The sequence below is a fragment of the Lissotriton vulgaris genome, chromosome 7, assembly GCF_964263255.1.
Source record: "Lissotriton vulgaris chromosome 7, aLisVul1.2, whole genome shotgun sequence".
Taxonomy (NCBI): domain Eukaryota; kingdom Metazoa; phylum Chordata; class Amphibia; order Caudata; family Salamandridae; genus Lissotriton; species Lissotriton vulgaris.
Genome location: NC_141695.1, coordinates 1,225,438,467 through 1,225,444,466, shown reverse-complemented (window position 1 = coordinate 1,225,444,466; position 6,000 = coordinate 1,225,438,467). Strand labels below are relative to the sequence as shown.

Here is a 6,000-nt window from a genome sequence, read left to right as displayed (position 1 = left end):
GCTGAAGGACAGGGCCCTGAAAAGCTTTAAAAATGTCCAGAACTTTAGATTTAAAAGTTGCAGCAATATCATTGCAAAACTTTTGGTTGCCCTTCTTGCCTGTTTTGTTGGGTAAGGTAAGTTTATTTATTACCGAAAGTAATTCCTTAGGGGAGTTATTGTGTGTTGCAATCTGTTGAGTGAAGTAATTCCTTTTTCTGATATAAGTAAAGGTTTGTAATTCAATAAAGCCATCCTATATATTTCCTTATCCGACTCGTGACAGTTAGTTCGCCAGCAACGTTCCAATCGGCAACAATTTTGTTTTTCTTTCCGAGGTGTTTCAGAAAAACAGGGGGCAGAAGGGGCAATCCTGTTTCTGGTCAGTATTTTAGTGGGTACCGAGGCATTGACTGCATCTGAAATCCAATTGGTGTATTTGGGGTCCGCTAAGTCCACGTGGCCCTGAAATTGATGTGGTGAAACTTCCAGGTGGGTGCAAAGAATTATTTTACCCACTTTACTCCATGCTTTACAGGAAAAGACAGGTGGCTTAGTGACTCTAGCCTGCCCAGCAGTGGAGCATGGAAGACTAAACTTGATTAATGTGTGGTCAGGCCATGTTAGTGGAAGAATTTCATTCACTGTAAGCCCGTGAGCTGAGGCAAAAACGCCTTCCAGCGTATGCCCGGCCTCATGGGTAGAGGATTGCACTAGTTGGGTTAACCCTAAGTCTCCTAGGGTGTCTGAAAGCACCACCGTCTCTCTATTGTCTTTATCTTCTATATAGAAAATACAATCTCCAAGTATAGTAAAATCCTTATAATTCTAGTTACTTTGAAGGTCAACTTAGAACTAAGTTCAAATGTGAAGTGGAGGGCCTCGTAGGAAGGAATGGAAACCGGGTGATAGGTGACTGGAAGGTGTTCTTTAAAAATAATGGCCACTCCACCGCCTCTTTTGTGTGGCCTGTCTACTCTAATTGCTCAAAATCCCACAGGAGTAGCAGTAATAAAATCAGGATCTGAGGCAGCGTCTGCCCAGGTTTCTGTTATGAATAAGATGTCCAAACCTACATTTTCCATTGTGTGTACTACTTCATATTTGTGCTTTGCCAATGATCTAGCATTGACAAGGCCACAGTACAGCATAGATTGCTTATCAAATTTGCTAGATTTATGGCTCTGGAAGTTTTGGGGAGATTGCAAAGCAGTGATCCCTTGTGCTTGCGGAAGAATCCGCAAACACAACTCGAAGTGCTATCCCCAGGATCTACCAGACAGCAGCTCTCCATCATCCTGTTAAATGAGTATGTGTGGGTAGTCCTAGTGCTCCCAACAAGAAACGGCCCAAAACACACCTTGGAAACATTTTTCCACTGAAAACAGACCCTTTTTTTTGCAATGTGCCTAGCTGTGGATTTTGGGCACTAGCTCAGCCGGCACCTAGGGAAACCTACCAAACCTGTACATGTGTTAAAACACCCAGGGGAATCCAGGATGGGGTGACTTTTGTGGCCTCACAGGGTTCTGTTACCCAGAATACCTTGCAAACTAAAATATTGAAAAAAACTAAACAACACATTTCCTCACATTTCTGTGATGGAAAGTTCTGAAATCCGTGGGAAGCCACAAACTTCCACCTACTCAGCATTTCCCCAGTTCTCCCCATAAAAACTGTACCTCACTTGTGTGGGTATGCCTAGTGTCTGCAACAGGAAATGGCCTAAAACTTAGTGTGGAGACATCAAAAATATCTTTATCAAAACAATTGGTTTTGCAAGGGACCCACCTGCGTTTTTGGTCCCCCGGCTCCACACCTACCTAGGAAAATTACCAAACCCAGATATTTCTGAAAACGAGACACCCGGGGGAGTCCAGGGTGGTGTGGCTTGCCTGGATCTCCCAAAATGTGTTCACCCAGAATCCCATGCAAACCTCAATTTCTGGAAAAAAAATCACATTTCTGTGTTGGAAAGTAGTGGTATCACCAGACAGACACACTACCACTCAGCGTTCCTTCAGGCCTTCCGATAAAAAATGGTAACTGACTTGTGTGGATGGGCCAGGTGCCTGGGACAGGGAAGGGCCCAAAACCTAGTATGTATATGTGTATGGATTGTGATTGTGATTGGATAGCAGGCTATTGGCAGATCTTGCATTCTTTTCATGTCTCCCATCATTTACTGAACGAATATTTCAGAATTGTCTACCATCTTATTAACATCTTCCTTTGTGACTGTGTGTGCAAAGCTGACTTACTATATAACGACTAACAAAAATTAAGGGTGTTAATAATTTCCTTAAGTCTGTATATTTCAAAAAAGAATGGCTAATAGTCCGAAGAGCTCTCCCAATTCCACCCTCCTGCTTCTTAGCCCATTTCCTTACACCAAAAAAATATAGAAAAGTCAGATATTTTGATGTTCGTTCTACTTTATTAGAGAATTACCACAAGTGACTGCAGACTCATAAGAGGTTTCTACAGAATAACATGTTGGTTGTGAAAAACTGAAGATGGTCCCTGATGTGGAAAGTTGGAAAGGGAGAAGATCCAGCAATTGGTGTTGACGCAGAATCTGTCAGTGGCTTGAAGACCTAGGTTAGCTCTCCCCTGCAAGAGACAAAAACAGACAACGATCAGAAAACTACTCATGGTAAAAGGCAAATTCGAAAACCTCCAACTGAACAACTCACTGGTGGGCAGGTACCTTAAGTGTTTTGGGGCATCCTGTGACGATATTTGCTGGCTTCTCTTTTGTGCTTCTAGAAGTGGTTCAATTATAGTGGAGAAATGGCTCAGAAGGTCATATTCCGGGATCTCATATAGAAAGTTACCATATCTGCCAGTGGCAGTGGTGCTAGAACACTTTTCAGACTGGGGCTGCTGCCATTAAAATCACATCACTGAAGCCGTAGAGATTGTGAAGAATCCAAGCGCCACACAAAAAATAAGTGTAGCAAACAAGCCATACCCATGCAGTATTGGAGTGGTAGGGGTGGGGTACATAGCTAGTGGACCATGTTGGAGCACAGGTGTGGTAGTCATACCCAGACCACATTTTCTATTGACATGCCTGCTAATTTGCACAGATATACAGTTTTATCTGGTAAAATTAAATAGTTCACAAACGATAGTATGTGGATATGGACTTCAACAATATTTATCATTTGCTTATTACTAAATATAGTGTCTTGATTTGATCCTATTAAAATATATTTTTCATCACATTTCAGAATTACCAATCTGATATGCTTAATTTGTGCTTTCCTAATTGCTTATATAATTTGAATTAGGTGTATAGTTCATTTACAGGTATTTAAATGTTGTGTGTTAATAAAAACTGACATCCTTATCAAGCTCTTCCTTTCACTTAATGTACTCTAGCAATATTGCCACCTTGTTCATTTTTGCAAAATCGTCTCACTTTGCAGCCAGAGAAAACAAAGTAAATACCAGTTTCCAAATAAGAAGTAATTTGACAGAAGACATTTAACATCGAAGTGTGACAAGATAAACACAAAATTCATTGGCATCATTATTGCTCATACCTCTTTTGAGCGCCAGGATGGATATTTCTAGGGGTGCTACAGCACACTTTCCTCCCTCCCGCTCCCCTTACTTGTAGTGCCTATGGCCACTACAGTAGGTCACCAAGGGCATTATTTATGACATTTGTGGTGCTACCCTGCGTCACAGGGAAAAGGCAAGAATGCACATTATTTATCCAACACAGTGCATTCCTTTCCTTCCCCCTGCGGTGGCACCATTTTGGAAACCAAGCCCCAACGCAGGCACCCTTGCATCATGGTGCAAGCGTGCCTGTGTTGTAGGAGCTTCCTACACAAAAACAATCCTGAGAGGCTTTTTTCATCCTTTCTGTGTGTGCTGCAGAATATAGCACACATAAAAAGAGGGAAAACCGAGGAGAAATATAGATATTTTTCCTCGTTACGCCTCCCCTGGTGAGGCGTATATTTTTGGCGCATTCCTAGTCCATATAAATCTGGGAATGTGTCAAAAACCATGGGAGTTAGGTGGACCCACCATAACGCCCATGGAATGCCTCTCTTGTGCAGAGTGGGGCAAAGCAGCGATTTGTACTGCATTGCATTGCTCCAGATTTTTTAAAGCAATTCAGCGCCACGCAAACTGACTTTTTGTGACTTCATAAATCTGACTTCGAGATTTACGTCGCACATGTACCACGTTGCATGGTTCAAGAATGACGCAAAGCTCTCTTAAATATGCCCCCAAGTGTCTCGGGACTTAAAATGGTTGCTCTTGTGGTGTGCTAGTATGAGGTTTTACATTTATATGATATTTTGTGTTCCTGTGAATAAGTGACCTCTTTTATCAAGTTTGTGAAACATTTGATTTGCTGCTTGAGTTAGGGCACTGCATTTGTGGCAATCAATTTTGTGCTGCTGTTTGGTGCTAATTGTATAATAACAAGGCTCAGTGGGCCTCTGGAGTGGGTATCTTTTTGGACTAGAGGAAGTGATGGCTAGGCCAGCCACTTCAACAGTTCTTTCCACCTAATGAGGCTCAGTAGTTTAGAACAATTCATTAGTTTTTAAAAAGTCAAACAACAAATTAATCTTTAGCTGCATTAGTTAGTTCACAGGTGCCTAATAGAATGCATACTACTAGTGATGTACCAGATGTATTTTATATTTCATTAGACTTCTGTACATGGGCACACAATATGAGGAAATAACTATTTCACCATTTTGGCTTTGTGCAGACTAATATCATATATTGCTGCCAATCTTATATTATTACTTCATTACTTGTTTTAGTGCTTTTTCTTACGAAGTCCAGCAATGCTTGCAATACCCATTAACTTAGCACACATTACAATTCACACTTTACTCAATTCCTCTCCTTCTCTTTTTGGGTCTCTCCTAGGCAGCGCATGTGCTGTCTCGTCGAGAGATGCTGTATACAGTATAGCAGGGGAAGATCGGCCCACTATTTTGCCATAAATTTGATTGGCTGCAATCATAAATTCTGCTTTTTCATTGGTTTGTGCCTTCTTAGTCCCGCCTCCTGACTGCCATGGTGTCAGTTTTGCTCTTTCGATGCTATCAGTCCCTTTACTTGTAAAACAGTTTTGTTTCCCTGTCTCTCCCCATTCCATCCCGCAGTCCGTTAATTTTTGTATAAAAAAAAAACCCCACCCTGTTTGTGCCTTCCTTCATGCCGGCACTTGCATTTAAAATGCAATAGGTCTTGGGTAAATCCGAGTCTTATTGCATTTTTAATTCTTGTTTGTCATGTGATTGGTGGATGAATTTGCACTCTCTCTCTCGCATGTGCGCGATGCCTTACATCATACACATGGGCGACAAAACAGTGCCATTTTCTAAGAGATGGTGGTTCAGGGATGTCAGTCCTCAAGAACGCACACAAGGGGGCAATTGCTGAACTTCGCATACAGTGACGAACAGCCTACAATAATGTCAGTGTCTGTGGGGAGGTTGCTTGCTTTCTCTGGTCTGTGCTGAGCATCCCCAGCAGCTCAGCTGCTCAGAGGCCTCACTAAATGTGGTCCTGCACTGTCTATAAGGACAGCCTAACGGTTAAGATTTCGCCGAGGCATCCTGCATCCGTGCCCTGCCGTGAGGAGGCAACCCCGTCTCCTGAGTCAGTGAGGAGGAGGTTTCCGCACTCGGGACCACGGTGAAACAAATAACCCAACTGTCTTCTCTGGGCAGAGGCGACCTCTACTTCTGCCTGTAAGGAGGCAGGTGCTCCATTACTCTGTCTGCAAAGGCAACGGGTCTGTGCAGAGTCAGCCCTCTCGCCCCTTCCCATATCTACCGGGTCTGCATTGAGGCATGTTCCTCCGCTGTCTGGTGTGTGCAGAGGCTACGGCCTCCATTACTGTTGCAGGAACACACGCAGCCTCTTCCACGGCCGGGAGGAGGTGGGGGAAACCCCGCTGCCATGGCGCTGTAGAGGTCGCGGAGCACCCACCCCGCCAGGTCTGTGTAAAAGCAGCACCCGCTGCCAGGA

General features: G+C 43.3%; 1 long non-coding RNA gene across 1 annotated transcript in view; it reads right to left on the bottom strand.

Moving 5' to 3' along the window:
• Positions 1-2,396: 2,396 nt before the first annotated feature.
• The window catches only part of LOC147703286 (uncharacterized), a 40,590-nt gene continuing 36,986 nt past the window's right edge, over positions 2,397-6,000 (bottom strand). The window contains exon 2 of the long non-coding RNA XR_015297288.1: positions 2,397-2,592. This is a non-coding gene — a long non-coding RNA (uncharacterized LOC147703286). The remainder of the gene's footprint in view (positions 2,593-6,000) is intronic.